Source organism: Trachurus japonicus, chromosome 11 (genome assembly GCF_045865225.1).
Source record: "Trachurus japonicus isolate A0001 chromosome 11, Traja_1.0".
In the NCBI taxonomy this organism is placed as follows: domain Eukaryota; kingdom Metazoa; phylum Chordata; class Actinopteri; order Carangiformes; family Carangidae; genus Trachurus; species Trachurus japonicus.
The window spans coordinates 11,315,520-11,337,844 of record NC_140917.1 but is presented as its reverse complement, the minus strand read 5'-3'; the positions used below and the strand labels follow the sequence as shown (position 1 = coordinate 11,337,844).

At 42.6% G+C, this 22,325-nt stretch overlaps 1 protein-coding gene across 1 annotated transcript in view; it reads left to right on the top strand.

The window, feature by feature from the left end:
* LOC146978267 (semaphorin-6D-like) overlaps window positions 1–22,325 on the top strand; it is a 150,559-nt gene that overhangs the window by 19,870 nt on the left and 108,364 nt on the right. The window contains exon 2 of the mRNA XM_085790575.1: window positions 14,375–14,515. The gene's annotated coding sequence lies outside the window, so the exon portion shown is untranslated. The remainder of the gene's footprint in view (window positions 1–14,374; window positions 14,516–22,325) is intronic.

Here is a 22,325-nt window from a genome sequence, read left to right as displayed (position 1 = left end):
TCAAATCCAACTCATGACACTTTAAGCCATCCAAGGTCTTCTCTCTCTCCCTGAGTTTCTGCTTTCTCTCGCAGTAAAAACCATTAAAAAGAAAAAAAAGTGTTGAACCCTCTGGGATTCACTTGTTTTTTAACCTTTTTAACTTTGAAAGTTTGGTATTGAACTACAAATTCCACTTTTTTGTGATGAAGGATGGGATTTGAAGGTGTGTGTTGTAAATTATTTTTGCAGTACATGTTTTGTCAGTTGATGTTTTCTGAATTTGCTGTTTGTTGCTGTAGACGACAGAAATTTCTTCAAAGGTCTCTAGTTTTTCTCAGGTGAATGAGTTTCCTGAACAGAACTTGCTGGAAAAGCTGCAGCTTGTAAAACACAACAGCCCTAAAACTGTCAATAACTGACAGGGTGTTAATCAGGGTCTGGATAGGACTGGTTCTGGTTCTGGTTCTGGACCCAGATCGATCCGCCTGTCAGTAACCACAGATGTAGGCAGAGCATCATGGTTGTAAATATCTTTGATGAGCTCTGTATTCCACTCTGTTGGTCTCTTATGCATCCAGGGTGTATTAACCCTCACAGGTCACGGGGTCAGGAGCCGGCGCTGGTCTGGCATGTGGACATCATGTGGTTTGGTCTCCCAGGTTTGAACCTTGACCCAAAAACCCACCAGAAAACGTTGGAACAGGGGAAGTTTATATTAGCGTCTTTTATATTTGAAGACAACAGCTGAACCATATTTATTGTGCGTGTCAGGACAGCTGGTCCACTTCCTGCTGCGAGTCTGCGCCGGCGAGGACCGTGGGAGGTGTGTGAAGATTCGCAGCCGAGGTGTGAAGGCTGATACTAAAAGTTTTTGCCACAGTTGAACTTCTTACTTCCTTGTCCTCGGTTGAATCCTCCTGCTTCCGATAACTACAGCAGTGAAACAATGATGGCCGTTGATATCAGGCAGGAGGGGAGTCTGTTATGATTGTGATTCAGTTTGTTGAATTGCATCTTGTTATTGATCAGTGAGCTGCTCGTCTGTGGAGAGCTCTTTATCTGGATCAATCCTTAAGCGGCGGCCCTACCGCTCCTCTCTACATCCTAATCAGAAAATCAGTTAAAGGAGAAATAATGTTCCTCATTTGTGGAGATTTACAAGTTCCTTATACATTACAGTCCCTGCTGGTCATTTTTACAAATCCTCCATTAGTTCATTGATTCCTTTCAGTCGCTTTCTGTGAAAATCATTTTCCTGAAGCATCCTGCTGATTATTGACGTTGGAAATAACACACTTTTTTTTATTTTTACCACTTTCTCTTTGAAGCAACTTTTATTAAAATTTCTCTTTGCACCATTCAAGGGTGGATGTCTGGTGCATTAAACGAACCTCGAGGAGTTTTTTTTTGGTTATACAAGAGTCTCATATTGATGAATCTACATTACCCACACTTGTTAATGGGTCCATTTTTGATAAATATATCGTTTTGTCTTGATAGTTATTTTGATATTATTATTTAGTGGTTTAGTGGCTCACCCAGCATTTCCTAGTTTCGGTTTTGCGGACGCTGCCCGGCGAGTCATGGGAATAACGCAGCCGAATCGCCGTTTATGGTCGGAACTACGACGTTATCTGATCGTCTTCAAACCTCCGACTTGAATGAAAACATTCTTGGCAAATGTTTTCACTTTCGTCCGTCTTGCACCGGTCCAAGAATTTCACCGTGCGCGCGGAGGCTCATGCGAAATGTAGTGTGAAAATACACTTTCCAAAACTCCTCATTGTCCTTTTAAGTTTTGATCATAACAAAAAATACCTGGGAGCTACTCCGGTCCAAAAAATACCTGGAAAACCCCCCAGGACCTGGTCTCTTATAATTCCATTTCAAAGCCTGCTTTTAAGCCCATTTCATTGCTGATTTCCAAGGCCACATCTAAGTGTCCTTACAAACCTATTATCAAGTCTTCTTATTAGCCTATGTCTAACTCTATTTCTATGCCAAAGTCTGCTTCTATTATACTTCCAAGTCTAGTTCCAAGCCTATTCTAAAGCTTCTTCTAAACCTACCTATTTCTAAGGCCTCTTGAAAGCCTACTTCTAATAGCCTATAATATCTAAAATGTACCACCTCATAAATAGAGTTCGCTGACACAGTGTTAACAGTTGTGCTCAGGCTAATTTTCGCTTTCTGTGCTGACAATCTTTCAGGTGTATTTAGTCCCTACAAGTTGACAGGATTAGTTCTTTAGGTTTGTGACAAACCAAATGGGAGATTGTCTGGTTTCTTGTGGAGCTTTTATTCACACTGACACGGGTTTCCAGAATAGCTCTTGAACTCATCTGTATTACCTCATAGTAATGTAGCAATGATCAGAAGATAAAGTTGACTGATCAGTCTGCAGGAGATGAATTGACACCGGCAGCGAGTTGGTTGAAAAAGGAATTGATCTGAAACTCTAGGAATCGATGAGCAAAGATGAGAAGACAAAAGCTCCACTGTGTTTTTCTTTAAAGATTTCAGGTTTTAATCAGCTCTCAGCTGCAGAGACCGACTCTCCGTGAACCCTGTGCATCGCCTCCTCATCTTGTCATCCCATCAGGTGTCAACTCCTGGAAGCAAAACGACTCTAAAAGTCTTTCATTTGAGCAGTTAAAACACTTAGAGTCCTCATCCCCACATCTCCGAGCCCGTCTGCACAGAGTCCACTAATTACCAGGAAGCATGTTGTGTGCAGGGGAGGCAGAGTTAAACTCCCAGCAGCCGTGTTGTGTTTCACTGGCTCTGACTGCAGTATAGATCCGCCTCAGAGCCTGTGAAGGTCGGCTCCGCTCTGATGTGGTTTGTTTGGAGCTGCGGGGGAGACGTTGGGACAGATGAAGGAGCTGAAGCCTTGAAGAGTATCTGGGAGAAATGTTCCTTCTTCAGGGCATCAATTGTTTCTCCTCCTCCTTCCTCTTCCTCCTCCTCCTAAATCTCCCTCCTTTCTGCCTCAGGATCTATTGTCTCTTGTTTTCGTCTCTAGTTTTTTGGGATGGAACATGTTGAACTCTTCACTGATTCTGATTGTTAACGGTTTGTTTCTTGCTCGTCCAGAGATGGATTTGTTGGCATGAAAAGTTCGATAATTTTCTCCCAGGGAAAAAAAATATAATAATGACAAACTGTAGGATGGGGTCAGGTAATCGGGATCAAACGTTCATGATCTCAGCCCACTCAGTGTGGATTTATTGATTCTCAGGCCAAATGAAGCTGCATTTCATTGTGTCCAGGCTGAAATACATTTGTATATATACAAATGTCTCAATACTACAGTGGCTCTGAGAGGTTAAAACACATGCAAACAGAGCCACATGCAAAATATAAGCTGAAAACATCTCCATCAATTTGACAACACATGTACTGCAAATGCACACGATGCAGCCAAAGAAGACAAAGGAAGTGTTGCACAAAAAAGTGATGGACCCGGCTGAGGTGCACTTGTTGTTTTATATTTATATCTTAAAAAGTCACAGCTTTTGACATGAATTTGTTTGTTTTTTGTCTGTTTGCATGTGTTTTGTTATGAATGTGTGGTTTCTAAATTGAACTCTCATGGCCACCGTACAACACTGATAAAACAACATGTATAGATCAAAAGGTATTCAGTAACAAGTCCTCAAACATTAAAAAAACTAGAACTGGAAACTGTTTGTCATTTTTTGTGCACAACAAATAATCAATCGCTAAAAAAGGTCACAGTTTAATCTTCTGCTGATTGATCGATAGATTATTTGACCGACACGGCTCTTGTGCAGGCTGCATAACAAACAGGATGCATTCAGGTACAGTATTGAGCGTAGGTCGTCTGATCTCTGGCGGAAACACGCAATCATGTTCGCATGAAAACAGCGTGTAGACAGACATCAACTTGCGATCAATGGATATTTACATTATTGATTAATCTGCAAATTATTGTCTTCATTACTCATTAGGAAAATACTCTTTTAGCTGACAAGACGTGTTCAAATCCCTCATTATATTCAACCAGCAACACAAAGAAATCAAAGAGACATCCTGATGAATGAGAAGCTTCGATCGCTACATCTTTAAGTAATAATTAAAATCAGTGATAATCAGAATATTTGTCGACTGGTGGAGTAATAACAGCTCTGACTGGGCAGATATATATATTCTGTTTTGTTTCACTCCGTCTTTCTTGACTTGACATTTTTGCAGCAAGAGGTTTCCACAGGAGGGATGTGATTGGCTGTCTGAGTGCGGCACCGTGTGTGTATGTGTGTGTTTGTGTGTGTTTGTGTGCAGGTTGGAGCCTCAGGTTGTGTTCATGTGTTGCCTGTGTGTCTGTGTTGTCATGTTCTGCCTGTCTGCTCTCACAGACACAGAGACGTCCATCCTCGCTCTCCTCCTCTCTCCTCCTCTCTTCTCCCGCTTGTCCTGTTGTTGTTCTCGTCCTGCTTCTTTGCACAGACCCCCCCTCACCCTTCCTCCTCTCTCTCTCTCTCTCTCTCTCTCTCTCTCTCCCTCCAACTCTCCTCCATCCTCTCTCGCCCCGTGGAGAGTCACAGAGGTCTCTGGTAAAGTTTTACCTCCAGGATGAAGATGGATGCGACCTCGCTGCTGCTGCTGCTGTGTAACCGTCAGACACGTGTCCTGCAGCTCTCTGTGATTTCATGCGCGTGACCTTTTTTTTTTCTTACGTGCAGAGGGGAAATCCATCCAGTAGCGGATGAACTGTCAGCACGGAAACGGAGGAGGCGTCTCACCGCAAACAGGGGAGTCTCATCCTTCCATCCGAGTGCAGATGATTTTATTATTCATGCAGGACGGAGGTTGAGTGAAAAGGTTTAATTATTGAAAATCCAAAGACATGAAATCTTCCCCCCTGTTCTTAAAATGAGAGAAAATCACTGCAAAACTTAATATAATGAAAGCGGCCAAGTTTTCGTTCAGCAGACCATCAAACATTTGCCCCGGTGAAATGTGGAGCTCCGGTGTTCCCTCCGTGTTTGAATGTTTACTTGTGAGTTAGTTTGTCACCGGGTTTCGGTCGGTCACAGTCTGTGAAGGATGAGACTTTTGTAGCCGTCGTGGAACCGAAATGAGACCAGCTGCATCCGCCCCAAAGTGTGGCTCCTGTTGCCTAGCAACCTCGACAACATGTAGCTTAAAGTCTTAAAGCTCTTGTTTTTAACTGTTGTTCCATTAGCCGTTAACGGTGTAATCCTCAGGCTCTCTGTGTCTGTGCTGCTCGCTGCCATCAGTGCTGCCACAGTCAGTGTGCAGTGGATCTCGGGGATAGTTTGGACCATGAAGGATCCACTTGTCAGAGGCTTTGCTGCAAAGGAAACAGGCCGAGGGTTAGACATCGGAATGGGACGGCTTAGTCATGCTGCTGTGATGCAATTGGTCTTCAAATGCAGCCTGTAAAGGATGTGGCCCCTGGGCTGGGACTCGGGCACAGTCAGGGGCCACAACAAGAGCCAAGTAGGAGAATACACATCATTTGGGCCTAAGTTGGAGATAATATCCAGCTACAACTGCAATCAATGCTCTTACAGTTGACTTTTCCTAACAGCACTTGAATGCACCATCTAGTTTGTTAGTCTAAATCAGGCATCACCAAATGGCGGACCTCGGTCTGTATCTCTTCTACTGTTTCCCACGGAGCTCTGCTCCGTTTGAAAGGAGAAGGAAGCCCATATGTGGAAAGAGGTCGCTTCCGAGATGTAGACTGTTCAAGATCGCTGACTTGTATCACCAGAACAGACATGTCCTGTGATTTTCAGCCTCCTTACATAGGCTATTTAATAGAGGGGGACAATACCTCAGTGCAGCTATCAAGATGCCTTTGCCAACTTGGTCTAAAATACAAACAAAAAAACAGGGGAAACCTTTTATTTATTTTATTCTGAGGTTTCTGCCTTGTTCTATTTAACTTGATATGCAGGCCTTAAATTAATTTCCCTGGGCTAATTGTTTACTATACAAGTGCCATACAAGTGCACTATGTTAAATGTTTCCTGCGTTGAAAATTGACAATATGAATGACATGAAATGTACTTAATTTGGACTTCATAAGGTTCGGACCTTTTACTTGGATAAAAGTTTACTAACTGGACCTCAATGAATTTTAATTGAATACCCCTGGTCTAAATGATTCCACCAGTTTAAATGACCCCCTCCACCTCTCTGTGAATGTTGTCGGCCTGTGAACACCATCTGCACATCTGTTGACACATCTGCCGGCACAGACACCAAGTACTATACAAAGAGCAGGGAGTGACATCACATCCGAATCGAATATACGTTACAATTAGGAGTTGGTAACAAGACTGAAAAGCAGCCATTTTCTTAGCTATTGTTGTTGTTAGCATTGTTAGCCAGCACCACCCGATAACAATACACTATGTTAGAGATTGTCTGTGTGAAAGCAACATGTCTGCAGCACACAAAACAAGACTCAAGTGGCTGATAAACAGTGTAATATGCAGCCTTCATTCCCCGTTGATGCACGGGGCAGCCATCTTGGATTGCGAGTTCGTGCTTTTCGAAGTTCCTCTGACTCTCTCAGTCCTTATTCTGTCTTCAGGGGGCATTCGATCATATATTTGACTGGGAACTTGGAAAAAATCTGAGTTCAAATTAAATGCAGCATTTCAGCCAAATGTGAAACGACCTATGGAGAGGTATCCATGTACTTTCCTCCACATGTGTCACTTTGATTCCCTGCTTCATGCTCCACCTGAATCTGGTGTCACCTCATGTTCAAAGCCGACTGACTATCTTTGGTATTCTTTGTGTTTTCCCCCAGTCAGTCGGTCCTGCTCTGTCAGCAGCCCCCCACCACCACCAACCCCCCCATCTCTGATCAGAGACACAGATCAGGGCGGCCATGTTAATCAGCTGCTACGTGAGCGGCTCCAACCGAGCGCCGATACATCCCCCCCCGCGAGGGCGGAGGAGGATCATTACCTGGCGTTCACGGCTGAGCGCTCGCAGAGACCACCGCGTCCTCTCAAGTGTTTCCAGCTGCTGATAAAAGCCCGGTGGCAGATAGAGACGCCGAGGTTGCTGCTGCGTTGAGTGGGTGGGTTTGGAGGGGGAGAGCAGTTTATTCCTGGAGCGGAGGAATGTGAGGCATTCAGGTTCGTGACGCCTCTCGGTCGTTCTGCGTTTCGTCAGCGCCCTCGACGCCACCTGTGGATGTTTCAACATGTTTTCTTGGCTCCGTGTTTAAGGAATACAGGAGGCTTAGAAAAATCACGTTCCCAGCATAAAACCCATTAAGCTGACCTCTGTGTGTGTGTGTGTGTGTGTGTGTGTGTTTTGGCTGACCTCCAAGCTACCAGGATCTACCCACTGCCAAACATGTGCAGGGCGGCTGCACTGCATTTCACACTCAAGCTGTGTGTGTGTGTGTGTGTTTCAGTGTGTGTGTAACCGTTCTGCTGCTGTTATCTCCAGGCTCATCCTCCTTTTTGTCGTATCTTTATCAGTTTTATCTGGAAGATTCATTCAGTGACCTTTATTTCAATCACACACACACACACCCCCACACACACACATTGTGTTGGATTAGCCCATTTAGTCCTAATCTCCTCTGTGTTAATAAGAAGCAGCAGATTTACCTGATTTTACTGCAGGAAACAAACAGTTTGTTGACGATTGTTCACTAATTGAGCGCTTTATACCTGCTTTTTATTTATTTATCGCTTCGTACATTTGTTTTTTTTAGGATTCCTGGTGTTCAATCAAATCACAGATTTTCTCTCAACAAACATTTGAAGGTGCTGAGCCTGTCGCTAAAGCATCTATTATCATTATTATCATGGTTATTTTATTTCATTATTATATTTTAGATGGTGTGTAATCATCAGCTCTGTGAATGAAACAGCTGCTGGCAAATAACATTTTCCACACAAACCAGCTCTTAGTAGAAGCCACATACACACACCGTGCTTTCCCACATATAAACACACATACACAGGTGGTGCATCAAGGGGAATTTGGAGTTGAGAATCAAACCGATAGCCTTCTAATCAGTGGACAACCAGCTCTATCTCCTGAGCCGCAGCTTCACCAACCTGGCAACCGGAGCTCTTTGTGCACACAGAGTTTGTTCTCAGTCTAAGCCGCTGGTTCATACAGTAAACCTTTTGTCTGTCGGCCATCGTTTTGTTTTGAACCTGGTTGTGCAGTTCGCACAGTGTGAACATGACTAACTGGAACAGGTGTTAACATCTGGAAGTGCACATGGTCTTTAAATCAAGAATAAAACGTGCAGAAGCTTCTGTGTGTTTCCTGTTCAGTCTGATGTGAGGAAACCTTCAGTTCCTTATTTGAATGGGTCCTGTTGTTACCGGTGTCTGGACGCTCTCATCATGTGATGGTGACAGTGACCTTGATGATGTGACGGACCAGACGGAGGATGCCGCTGCTCCTCCTCGCAGGTCTTCACCTCAGCTGCAGCGTCTCCTCTGCACAGAAACTCCCTGTCGCTGCTGCTGCAAAAAAGCAAGAGACGCGAAGATGGAGCTGAAGGTCGGCCGTGAGCGACGGAGCTGCAGCGTGCGCCGAATGCGTTAACCGGCTCAAGCTTTAACACTTCCTACTGTAAATCTGCATGGGGTGACAGATCTGTCAGTTCTCCTGCAGGAAGCAGCAGCAGATTTACACTTATTAACCCGAGGAGGCTGCAGAGAGTGAGAAGCGTGAAGCAGGACGAGTGTAACTCTGCTGGAGCCTCGCGGCTTCTCGTGCTTGGGATTAGACTCAGTCTGCTGCAGCCTGCAGGTGCATGCGTCTCCACGCTCATATATGTTTCTTATTTCCATTTCAACAACACGATGACAAGGAGGATCCTCCATATCAAACGCACTGAAAAAATCACGTTAAACACTGAAGAATTCCTCAGTGTAAATTCCAATTTTCTTTTGTGATCGATGAATCATATTTTCCTCTTTTCAGCTGATCTCTTTGCAATAACACATGAATATTTACACGGTTTTCACTCGATCTTTGTGACGTCATCTACAAGATATGTAACATTTATTAATTTTCTGGTTCATATAAAGTTTATTTTCCCATTTTCCAATGACATTGTGTAATATAATAAAGTCTCAAGTAACAGCTGGAGATCAGATAACCATGGAACATTCAAATGTTCCATTATTTATTCCTCTGCTGATTATTATTAAGTTTAAGTTATTAGTATTAAGTTGTTAAGTAATTATTAAGTCGTAGGCGGCACATTTGTAAAGTGGTGAGTTTAGAGCCGTCGCCTCACACAACAAGAAGGTTTGCATGTTCCCCCTAAGCCTGAGTGGGTTTTCTCTGGGCCCAAACACATGCACAGTCTTTAAGTGGTGACTCTATTGCCCTGTAGGTGTGAATGTGAGTGTGTGAGGTTGTTTATCTCTACATGTCGACCCTGTGATGGACTGGCGGACTGTCAAGGGTGGGTATGTCAGCTGTGATTGGCTCCAGCGACCCTCCATTGATAAGCAGTATTAGTCGATAGATAATTAGTCGTTTGGTCAATAAAAAGCCTAGTTTGACGTCATCAACTGTGACTCAAAGATAATTCATTTCCTACTTATATTGTCTCAGTGGAGGAGCTGGAACCCGTCAAACATCGTGTCGGTGATTATCAGTTATTTGTCTTTTGATCTACTGTTTTGAAGCCTCGTCCTGTCGTCAGCTTTATCCTCTCAGGAAGTTCAGTCTTGTCTGTTTTGACGTGTGATGAGCAAGAGTTTCCGTGGAAACAGGATGTTGCACCCAAAGGTCCGGCAGAGTCCAGCTCTGGGTGGTTTGCTTTAGGACAGAGATTTGCTGCTTCAACCAAATCACAAGCAGATCTGATTGATCCAGTGTGTTTGATGGACAGGGATGGAACTGATTTATTGATTCACTTTATTGATCATGTTTTTTTGTGTGTCAGTGCAGGGCTGTTATCTCTGAGTGTCAATTTAGTTATCTACTGTAGAACCTGCCAGCCGCTATCTCCCATAATTCACCTCTCCTGCTCGCCACCCAACATGCTCCCTCACTTACCACTGTTTTACTTCCTCTGCCTGCTGTAGCAGACCCCCACCGCCCTCCAGGGTCTGTACTACTGTCATCTGACTTTTAGGACTTTTATACCCGAGTGTCACGATGCCCCCGAGACCAGACTAGACTAGTGGAGAGCAGAGAGTGAGTCAGTTATGGCCTGCAGTCAGATCACAGCTTCATTTGCACACAATGATGGAGGCTCTTCATTCTGTGCTCAGCTCTGATGAACCAGTCTGTATTGGTTGACGGCGTTTCGGTGACGTTGACTCTCCACTATAGAGGTGAAGCCCTCAGTCGATGAATGTGTTATATTTATATTTTTGTGTCATTGAGGCTTCATCCAAGAAAACACACAAAACTCACATAAATCCTTTCAAATATATGATTAAGAGAGCTTCCTCCATGTGACTGTCTAAATGTTGCATATGAGTCAACTGAGTATCAACCTCCAGGGCTGAAAAATGAAGCCAACACTGAAGTGCCAAAAACCGCAGTTCCTCTAATGACCACCTGAGGCAGAACCCTAAAGTGAGTCACGTCTCATAGACTCATATTCACATTAAAATAAAACATGTTTTTAGGCTCAGCTTATTTCCCCTTTTATGACATATGATAACTCAACTGTTTACATTTTATTAAGGATTAAAATTATGTATAACTGAGGCCGTGGCCACTATGAGTAGGCCACTGTTAGCTAGCTGCTAGCTCTCTGCTTGGACCCACCTCAGCTAATTTGATTCTTTAAATGTGGTTGTGGTGTATATTCCTGTTACGTTAGCTTAGCTTGTTAAGTAGCTAATTAGCCAACATATGAATTAGCCTTGGTTTAGCCTTTGAATAAAGACGCCTGGATGTTGAGCTGTGCTAACAATATTAACAGGAGTACTTGCTGCAGTTGTCAAATCTCAGCTCCTCACATGCTCCGCCCATTTTTGGATTAGCTGGAAATTAGGGGGCGGAGTTAGACCTGGACAAGATCGCAAAGATAAGGCAGCTCACTCTGAGCTTCAAAAACACTCCTGTGGATGATGTCATACATCCATCTTTAGCTACAGTTTTTAAACTTTACCATCTAAAGGACAATAACAAAGATAATGTTGAAGGTTGTGTCGTCTTCACTGGGCTCAGCAGGATTCTTGAGCAGTTCCTGCAGGACGTAGATGTAAAACATGCGGTTGGTGTTTCCTGCAGTAGACGAGTCGTGTTTCTACCCAGAGGCCTCGTGTTTGTTCTCCTCACTACGCCGACTTCTTCTCAGAGAACGGAGGATGGTGGAGACGGAGAGCGACTCTCAGTGTGAAGTTTCTCCTCACAGTGGTAGAAAGCGCGGGCTGCTCAAACCAATCAGAAAGTCAACAGGAAGCTATAAGTGTGTGTGAGTCTGTACGTGTGTGTGTGTACTCACTGTATTAGATGTTAATAGAGACAAATAGATTTGGTCTCGTCTCATCCGTCGTGTTTCGGTGCGAGAACATGAAGCAGGTCTGAGAGCGAGGCTGCAGGACGCTAATGAGCCGACCTCGCTCTCTCTGTGTGTTCACATGTCAGAGACGCGCCGCAGGGACTGCTGGGTAATGGCGTGTAGAGGCTCCGTGTGTCAGCTGTGATTTAAATGAGGAGTTTAAAATGAATCAGTATGCCGCAGTAACACACAGATCATGGAGAGTAATGGAGCGTTGGGAGCACATCTCTGTGTGGTCTGTTGTTTTATTTACTGCTGCCGCAGTTTCGGGTCCGAGCTGAGAAAAAAGTTCATTAGTGACAAACAATGACAAAGTGAATCAGTAACGAGTCTGGAGGTTCAGAGTCACAATCCGCTTTGTAATAAGAGCAGAAAAACTTTAGAGAATCATGAGTTCAAAGGCAGTTTCTTAAAGTTTATGCTGTTGTTTCACTGTCTGCTTTAGTCTCTGTTTTCAGAATAAAAACAGTCAAAACCACTGTCTTGTTACTATAGTTACTGCTAAGCCAATCAGAAGAGAAGATCTGTCAGTACCCCTCCTCATTGGCTGGTTGTTTTCTGACTGATCGAGTAAAAAGATAAAGCACATTTCAGGTAAAATAGGTTGGATGGTGGATCCGGGTGGGCGTGGCTTGGTGACTGCTTTTGTTGTGACATCACAATGTTACAGGAAGTCCTGCCAGCTTGTTTTAATGCTCAGTTTCTGAATACAGTCTGTGTTTATTTCTCTGTTTGACTGAGGCTTTGATACTTTCACAGTATTATTATAGTACCTAGAGCTGATTTATAATCACATCAGACATGATATTTTAGTTTATACAACATGGGATCTTTAACATGTTTCATGACAGAGGTGTAGAGCAGCTGCTGCAACGTGAACTGAAAACTGATCTGTGGTGAACGTGACTTTTTTTTAAAGTAACTCTGGTGTGTTTTTTCTTCACACGTTTGTTTATCCTGCTCCTATGTGATGATCCACGATGCTCAGTTCAGTTTCATGTATCTCTCGTCAGGTCAAACTGACTGCAGGGGCAAAAATCATCATTTCTCTCAGACGTGATTCTGTCTGGCTCCCCGACTGCAGATGAGTCAAACTGCCACGAGCTCCACTGAAACAAAACAATTACGCTTTAATTTCCCAATTAAGCCGCTAATTAGAGCCGAAATCTGGAACAAAACGTCTGGTTCAGGCCAAAAAAACAAAAACAAAGAGAGTGAAATCTACTGCGAGTAATGTGAAATTAGTGAAATACAACACAAAGCAAGCTGCTGGGTTTTGTTCCTCAGCCGAATGATTTCACGTCTTTAAATCTCCTCATTGCTCGTCATCTGCTGAACAGGAGCTTCAGGTTTTTATTATGTTTCACCAGCAGTAAACTTCAGATTGTTCCCGGCTGAGTTCTTGCTTGAAACCGAGTCCATGAGCGACAGCGGTGTTTGATTCTTCGCTCGGCTCTGTGAATTTTCTGCTCCCCTACACGTCCTGGACTTCAAAGTGGTCTTCAGAGGCAGAGCGGGCGTGCAGCAGGAATATAAATCCATCAGCACAGTCGACGTACAGTCATCTCTCCATTTCACAGTGGATTCAGTGAGGCAGAGTGACTCCTGACTGGCAGGCAGTGAGGGGATTCAGCCGCCGTCGCAAACAGAGCTGGAGTTAATTTTCTCTGAGACTTGTTGAGAGGAGTGAGGGGGAACTTTTCACTCTGCGGCTGGGAATGCCGAGCTGCTGCCGATCTAGATTCATGTTTTCTAATGAGATGCCGAAGTCAGGTGTGCACATGACACCTTGTCACGGAGGTGGAGGACTCCGAAATGAATGATCGGAATGTCAGACTTGCTGCTCAAGGGAGGGAAAAGTTCCCTGAATTCAATTTTTTTCATCCTTCTCCTTGCCACATGCAGCCTGATTACATGCACTGGTAAAAACTGATGGTGACCAACAGCATGTTCAGTAATACTACAGTATATATACTATAAAGGGTTTAGTGCTGCATTAGAGATGAGTGGACTTGGTTGTCGATATAAAGATCCTCTCGTTGAAAGGCTTTCTTTAAATCCAGTTTCACTTCATTGACTTTTTCCTTGAGAACCAGCATCACCTGTATCTGCACATACGTCTGGTACCTGCTGGTCTGTCATGTTCGCTGATTAAATCTTTGAATCTTTCTCTGCTTCTCTCTCTCTCTCACCCTGGCCACATTTTTCCATTTCCTGCACCTCTCCTTTCAAATTAAAAACCACTCTTCAGAGTTGTGTAGTTAAGATGAATGGAACAGAAATCAGTCCTGGAATTAACTCATGTGAGAAAGATCGAAACCTGTTTGAATATTTGAATGATTTTTTTTCACAAAAGGCTGCAGTGGTGCAGAAAAAGGTTAGAACTTGTGCAGACAGCAAATGGGTAACTGCAAGATCGCAATGTGCAAAGAGGATGATAATGCATGCACGAAACACAGGAGATAGTAGATGCATGAGATTAGGTGCTAAGGATCTGGCTGTGCTCAAAAACATACAGTTCCTGTTTCCGTCTGTGCATAAATAGCAACATGTTTTCTGCCTGAACTTGTCGGGTCAGAAACTGCGATTCAGATCAAAGTGAACAGGAGTTCATCTCACATCCGAGACGTTCGGTGTCCACAGTCTTAACTGTCTTCACAGACGTCTGATACCCGGCGCTGGTCCTGCTGCAGGCTCAGATATCAACCTGATCTTCCAGCCCTCTTTAGTCTGAAAACCTCCGTGTCCCAGTTCTCAGGGAAACCCGCACCCATCCCACAATGCATTAGGATAAAGATGAAAGCAGAGAGCAGCTGCCTCCTCACCTGGCTTCACTCCTGACTCTTATCTCTCCTCTCCGTCCCTCCACAGATTCATAGACAGAGGACTTAATCAGGACTGGGGCAGCGTTTGGAGTCTGGACTTCTCCTTCTACACCTGGATTAGGACATTTCTCGCTCTCTGATTGGCTCTTTGCGGAGCTGCTTGTGATCGGACAATCCTGGATTCAAGGTAAGGGCTGAGTTTGCCTCTGATTCTGATTGGATGTTCAGACGTCGTCTCAATCTTTAGACGTCATCAACTTAGTTTCTATGGAAACCTCTGTACTTAAGGTTTTTAAATAAGGTACTAATATCCAATCAGTGGATAAATTGATACACCATGCTTTTAATAACTGATCTAAAGAGTGTAATGACCTCATTTTGTACCATAACATTGAAATTCAGGACTGAATTTCATATTATCTGGCAGATTTAAAAGGGTATTTGCGTCGAAAATCCATTAAAGAGTGGAGGCAGGAGGAGGAGGAGGTGGATCGGTGGCACAGTGTGTTGTAAATGTTTGTCTGCAGCGTGTGGAGGTTTTTTTAATAGGCATTAATATTCCTCTAATAAGCAGCTAAAAGGGAAATTAATAATTTGTCTCATTCACCGTTAATGAAATCCTCTCTTTTAAGCCTCTGCAACACAGATGTTTCTATTGTCTCTTTTACTCCTTATAATTATTTGTCAAATTTTGAATTGGACAAAGATGTTATTAAAAATGATAACAAGAGATTTTAAAAAGAGAAAAATTAAAGCAGGAAAAAAAAAAAAAGATTTTCACAGAAGGTTTCTTATCTAAAGTGTTTTCCTTTTTAATGAACTTAAATGAACTTCCTGAGACACGTTTCCTTCAAAGAATCTGATTTTCTCCGTTTGACTTCGAGTATCTGGAGATTTAGGTAAAAAGAGAAAGATAAAGCAGCAGTAAATCTGTCTCCCTGAGGCTCACATTAAGACTTTAATGGTTCTTTTTTCATCCCTTTTTGTTTTGCCTTTTGAATTTGTCATAGTTAAAAGTTTCATGAAGTCAAACAGAGTCCCACAATAAAGACTCCTGTAGAGCCTGATAGGGTTCAGCTGCTGCCAAAATAAAGAAATTACCTCAACGTTTCCTTATTTTATGGAAAAAAAACACTGCATACCATAATAATGAAGGGAAACCGCAACACAGAAAGCTGTTTGGTGGTTTTAAGTTTTTTTCTTCATCTATTCATCAGTTAAACTCAGTGTTTTCAGCAGCAATCATTAGCGTTGACTTCTACTTCTCCTTTGAAAATCAGTATCTGAATATCTGTTTTCTGTCTCTACAATAAACTTCAACCGACTTCTTCTCACTTTGAGAGCAGAATAAAACAGGGCTGCCTTTATTTTTGGCAGCCAAACCTCTTCATCAGACACTCTGATTGGCTGGACAAGTCATAGTTAGTATGATGATGTTTTCTAACGTTTAATCATAGTTTATTTCCCAAAGTGAGTGACTCCATCTGAAACCATTGAGGAGTTATGATGCTCTAAAGATGGCGTGCATGGTCGACTCCTCTCTGGGCGTCAGAGGGTTAAACATTGAACAAACAAGTGACTCAGATGAGTTTGTGTTGTTTTGCGGCCTCACTCCAGACGAGCCTCTGGTTTCCGTATCAATTAAAGCGATGACACCGCGTCGTCGGCTCAGCCTCATCTTCACTCCGTCGCCCCGGTGACGTCGTCGGCTGCTGCATTAATCTGCACGTTAACGAGGAAACAGGCGAACTAAAGACGGAGTTCAGGCGACGGGTCGGGTCAGGGCGGCTCTGTTCTCTAATCAGCACATTAATTAACTCACTTAACGAGCTCATTAGCATAAACGTGTTGTGTGTGTGTGTGTGTGTGATACGTCGCCGGCTGCCTCTGGTTGCCGAGGTTCCCCATAAACACAGATAATGGGGCACTTCATATGATAATAGGTGTGTTACAGATAATGTATGATGCCTGAGAGGCTGTGTGTGTCTGTGAGCTCGGGTTCTCCGTCTCTGTGAGGACCGGCTCCCGTTAAAAGGGCCCGGAAAACACACCTGGAAAGTCAGGGTGTGTTCGGAAAGTCGAGACACTTTTCCGTGCTGTGCATGGAATATTTCTGGGGTTGATTGGAGAGTGAGGTGAAGGTGAAGACACTTTCTCACTCAGAGCTGTTTGAATATCTGTGTGTCAGTGGTGAAGTCTAATTTTTTGTTTTTTGGGTGGGTAAACTGTACTTGTATCACATAGATCTGTGGTTCTCAAACTTTTTCATATCAAGGACCCAAAATTGACACAAATTAGACCACAGACCCCCATTGGACAAAATTTTGAAGCAAACACCAGAAATACACAAACAATCAATGCACGTTTGAATTAGGCCTACATTTTTGAAAGATTATAGAAAGTAGAATAGAATAGAAAGAAAAAAGTGGTACAGTTTCTCAAAAAAATTGAAACATTTCTTGAATAAAGTGGTAAAAATTCTCACAAAAAAAATAAACAAAGTTTAAAATCTTTTAGAAAAAAGTGGTAGGCTAAAATTTTGCAATTTTTTTTTTTTTTTTTTTTTATTTTTTTTTAGAAAAATCTGTTAAAAATTTATCTGAAAAAGTGGTAAAATTTCAAAAAAAAAAAAAGTCAAACAATAATAAAAAAAAGTGGTAAAAGTAAAATAGTATGTAGTAAATAGTAAAAAGGTTTTTTTTTAAATTGAGAAGAAACTGGTAAAATTACTCAAGAATTCTAGAAAAAGTGGTAACATTTCAAGAAAAAGTTGGGGACCCCCTTGAACCCTGTTAGATAGTTTTGTTGTACTGGGTATACTGAAATATTTATGCATTTTCAGTGGGTATACTTATACCTATCACCACTGCTGTGTGTAGATCTATAGATATATTGAGTATTGACATTTCTTGTGCAGCCTGAGCGATTCAGGATCTGTGGAAGTCTCTGGGCAAACAGCCTGGGGCCACAGCGATGGAGACCACTCCTCTGGGTCAGACAGGAAGTGGTGGCTGTGTGTGAACCGCAGCCGATAATGAGTCTGGCTCCTTCTCCTTCACACACGGAGGATTGAGTCTGACAGGAGCAGCGTCTCCTCGTTCGTGGTGGCAGCGACCCGCCGACTATTTTTACACCGGCTCGTCAGACGCCCGCTGAGAGCCGCTTTGATACCTGCCTCCGCTCCACACTTTTATTTTGTTCCTCGCAATCTGTGCGCGTTTCATCTCTGTTTGTTGTCTCACTTTACCTTGGCTTTTATTGGAGCCACAGCAAGAGGAGCTGAAGAGAGAGAGAAGCAGGAATAAAGACGGAGCCAGCGCAGTGATCAGATGATATCGCTAATTCAGTCCAAGTCACAGCCTCTCAGTTGGTTTTAAAATTCAAATAAATTATGCTTTTATGTCGTCCATTCTGTTTCTCTGAGGTTGATATCTCAGTTTCACCTGGAGCGACTCAGCGGTCAAAGGTCAAGGCCACACTGTGACATCACAAAAACATGTGTTTAGCCATCACGTACGGATTGTGGCAGAGTTTAACACAAACATCCATTAGGTTCAAATTCAGGGTGGCATGAACAGTCTCTGAAGATGGAGGCAGACACACTTGTTCAGAGGAGAAACAGATCTGAGATCAGTGTCTTTGTTCTAGTTGATGCAGTTATTTGTTTTTCTGAGCTCTGTCGTTGTTGCAGGTCAAGCTTTCTTTTTTTGGTCATTGAAATTTTTAAAATGTATTCACCAGAAACCTCATTTTAATGGTTTAATGTTACGTGGTAAACAAGAATGTTTTAGTACAGAGTACAGATGTAGGTGGAAGCTGAGTCATAAAAGCAGGAATAAGACATTTACAAAGAAGAATTCAAAATGTCCTGATATATAATACAGTCAAAAAAAGAATATCGTGATTTTGTTTCAGCTAAATATTCATTGAATAATGATGTGAATGCATTTACATCCTTAAGGTCAAAGGTCAACTTCACTTTGACATCCTCACTTGTCATAATTCAACGCTGTAACTCCGGTTGATGGAGGTGTTGGTTCTATAAAACAAACCCTGCTCTCTCTCTGACCTGCAATAAACTATTCATTTGCCTCATTTTGGTGCAAGAGTATCAGACAATGTTTCTCTGGATCCTTCCATCCTGCTCCTGCACACCTGCCTCAATAGACGGATGAGTAATGAAGTGTTTGTCTGTTTAGGATAACTGTATCACCATGACGATACGAACGAGATCTTATCAACCTTTTTGTTGTTTTGCATTCACGTTGTCGCTGATCCTGAAGCAGATCTTTGTTCTGAGCATTAAAAAGAAAAACAGTTTTATTATTGCAACATCAGATTAATATGTGACTGTAGGGATGTCACGTTTATAGATTTTCTTGGTACGATTATTGTCAGAGAAATAATCACGGTATTACAGTTATCACGATTATTATACATCAATACATTTCACAACGCTATGAATGTGTAAAATCAAATATAGTCAAAATATAATTACATATATTTGCATTTTCTTTATTTCTGGAAAAGGCTTGGGCAATGAGACGAAGAGTGATATATAGTTAAGTATTGAAAGTAATCTTAACCTGTGTACCAACTGTCATTCATTCATTCATTCATTCATTCATACATTACTAATCTCTTAATATAGAACCAGTTATTAATCCCCCAAGGAAAGTGTTTGACATATAAGCCATTATTTGTCCTCTATACCAGATGTTTAAGTTTATTTTAATCATATTTTAAAATTACAAATCACACGCTAACATTTAAATTCCCCCCAATACATTGTTACATTAGTATCTGTGCGTCTTCCTTTACTTTGGCGCACATCTGCCGATATGGTTTCGATATATAATCTTTTTCGGAAAGTGACGGTATTTAAGAATCTTTACGATCAATTAATTGTGGCGTTTAATACCGGGATTAATTGCGAAAACAAGTGATCGTGACATCCCTGTGTGACTGAAACACTGATCAAACCGACTGGTTTATCTGTTTTAGTTAAAGCGACGACGACAGACGAGTTGACGGCTCCGTTCAGTCACTTGAAAGCCAGCGTGGCGGTCTGTGACTGCAGCAGGCAGATGTGACGTGTGTTGTGTTTTCTTCTTCTTCGTCTTCCTTTCTGATATGTGGGTCAGATCACACGCTCGTCCCACAACAAACTCACACGAGCAGAAAACCACAGAGCGAGGCTGTTTTCTTCTCCTTCTCTTATCTGTCAGTCGTCTGGTTCAGCTGTCATTAACACAAAGTGCTCTCTCTCTCTCTCTCTCTCTCCCTCCCTGTGAGTCTCTGTATCTCTCTGTCACTCAGTCTGTCTGTTTTGCTGTTATTACCACAAAGTGCTCTCTTTCTGTCACGGTGCTTCATAATGGTTTCTGGATAATTAGACCTCGTCTCTCTCTCTCTCTCTCTCTGTGTTATTGATAACTCTCTCGCTCTCTCTCTCTGTCGGCTGAAGCTTCACACATTAAAGGCAGATGAGTGTGATGAACCGCGGCGTCTGTCTTCCTCCTCCGTCTGTTTCCAGACGACTCTCTGCACCTCAGACTCTTGCGCCTTCATGTTTCCGTCTCTTGGCTTTATTATGATTAAAAACGCCATGAACCAGAATCTAAAGAAGACTAATAATAAAGATTTGGGGGGAGATCGAATGAAACACGAACCCCGCTGTTCACCGAGCTGAAGTTTCCAATCACACCAGTAAGAAGCCGAGTAGAAACAACATCCACACACTGAGAGCGAGGCTATAAATAAGTGCTACAGTCAACATGTGGTTCACTGTTATAAATAAATGACAAACGTTAAACTAAACTTTGTGCTGCCAAAGCAAACATGGAAACTGCAGCGAGCATGTGGAGAAACAGACTGTGATCAGGTTCAACCAAGTTTACAAGAAAATGTGCCAAAGTAAAGCATGACGGAGTGTTTCCACTGGGTCGGCTCGCTTGATAGAGACAAACTGATAGAAAGTGTTGATATCCCCATAGACTCCCAAGTTAAACTGTCTTCACAGCAGAATAAACATGTCAGACGAACTGTTTTTGTTTTTATGGATAATAGCCTCCTTAAAGCAGAAGTAAGTGATATATTTGTGTTAATATAAGTCTTAAATAGTTATATCTTCCGACAGCAATCACTTACATAGAGTGTTTGGACTGAAACACGGGTCTGTCAGTCCCTCTGCTCTGCTCTGAGCCGAGGAGAAAACATTTCTCGTATCCTACAGTTTTTATCCAATGAGGAGAGAGAACGGCATGCAGGGCTGTGTGTGCAGCCAAGGGACGCCGTGAATGTGGTGACGTAGGGACGAGGACTGTTATGGTGCGTTCAAGGAAACTCGTGTTTTTCCGACCTGTGAAGTTGTACCAGTTCGATCTGGTACGAGTTCACGGGTCGGAAGTTACGAGTGGCCGTTATAGTGACTTTCACAGGTAAAACAGGTCGGAAAAACACGAGTGGGTTGCCTGAAACGCTACAAAGTCGTAAGTTGTGACTTGAAGCTGCAATTTACGGTTTCAAAAGCCTACCTGGAACGCAGCATTAGCCAAAACGACCAGATCGCTTACTTCTGCTTTAATGACAATGGTTTGTATTTTTTAGAAAACCCATTTGTATTATTAAAGTGATAGTTCACCCAAAATTCAAATTTCACTCATTTTCTACTCACCCTCATGTCGACTAAGGGTTGGGAGAAGTTTCAGAGTCCTCCGTGCCTTTTTGGAGTTACAGGGGGGCTCGGCACAGCACTGCATGACAGTCGCGAACGGGGCTCACTTTTCTTCCTCCAAAAAGACACACCAAAAAACATCCAAATACCTCCATAGTGCTCGTCTGTAATGTCCCTCTTGTATTGAAGCCCCGACATGAAAAATTGTTCCGTAAATTTTTTTTAAAGTCTATATTTTAAGCTTGTTTGTAGAGGAAAGCTCCCAGTGTCTCAGGTCAGTGTCAGTGCAAATCTCGCGCAATTTGCATTTGGTGTGTCTTTTTGGACCAAGAAAAGTGAGCCCCGTTCGCAACCGTCATACGGCAGTGCAGTGCTGCGCCGAGCCCCCCTGTAACTTCAAAAAGGCACGGAGGACTCTGAAACTTCTCCCAACCCTTAGTCGACATGAGGGTGAAATTTGAATTTTGGGTGAACTATCCCTTTAAGGCTTAAAGTTGTGTATAATTGAGGTTGTGGTATCTTTGACTGACAGGTCAGAGCTGCCATGTGTTTTCTAGCTCCTTGTTGTTTAGCTGCTGTGGTGTTGGAGCATTTTTCACATAAATATCAGGGAGATAATTTGACTAATTGTTTGGTCAATTGCTGGTTAGCTTAGTTTGTCAATGAGGTCATTAGCCATTAGGTGAAATTAACCACGACGCTTGGATGCCTTGCAGTGATAACGATGCTAAACGGCCAGTTCTTACTTCAATTATAAAGACTGAGGCGCCATTTAACTGTCTCCCTACACCTTTCCTATCAATCAAGGCCTAAAAAACCCCAAAATACCAGCTTCCACAAATGCCCCATGCATGTCAAGTTGTGGGCAGCAGACTGTACTGTGATTGGTTAATGCAACCCCTTGCCGTGATCACTCATCACCTTCAGTCTGACGAGACTGATACTTTGATTTTGTTGGTGAGATGTTTGAGTCTGTATTTCCAGGTATTAGACATGTCCACTGTTTAGTCAGTTACTTCCTTCATTAAAATGCTGAATATTAATATTTCACCGCTTTTTAATTTGCTTTTAAGTGAATAAATATGAAAAGGTGACTGCAGAGTCACCAGGGAGACGACGTGAGAAAAGTCTCATTATGAAAACAAACTTTATCCAACATAAATTAACAGAATTAATTTAATTTAATCACTTTGTTGATCTCGTTCTGCTTTATTTCACTTTTCAGCAGAATGTTGAACATGAACCATCAATATTAATATGAGTCAAAATTAAAAACAGACTCGTGGGTGTTGGTGTGAAACAGATTTGATGAGTGTTTTTT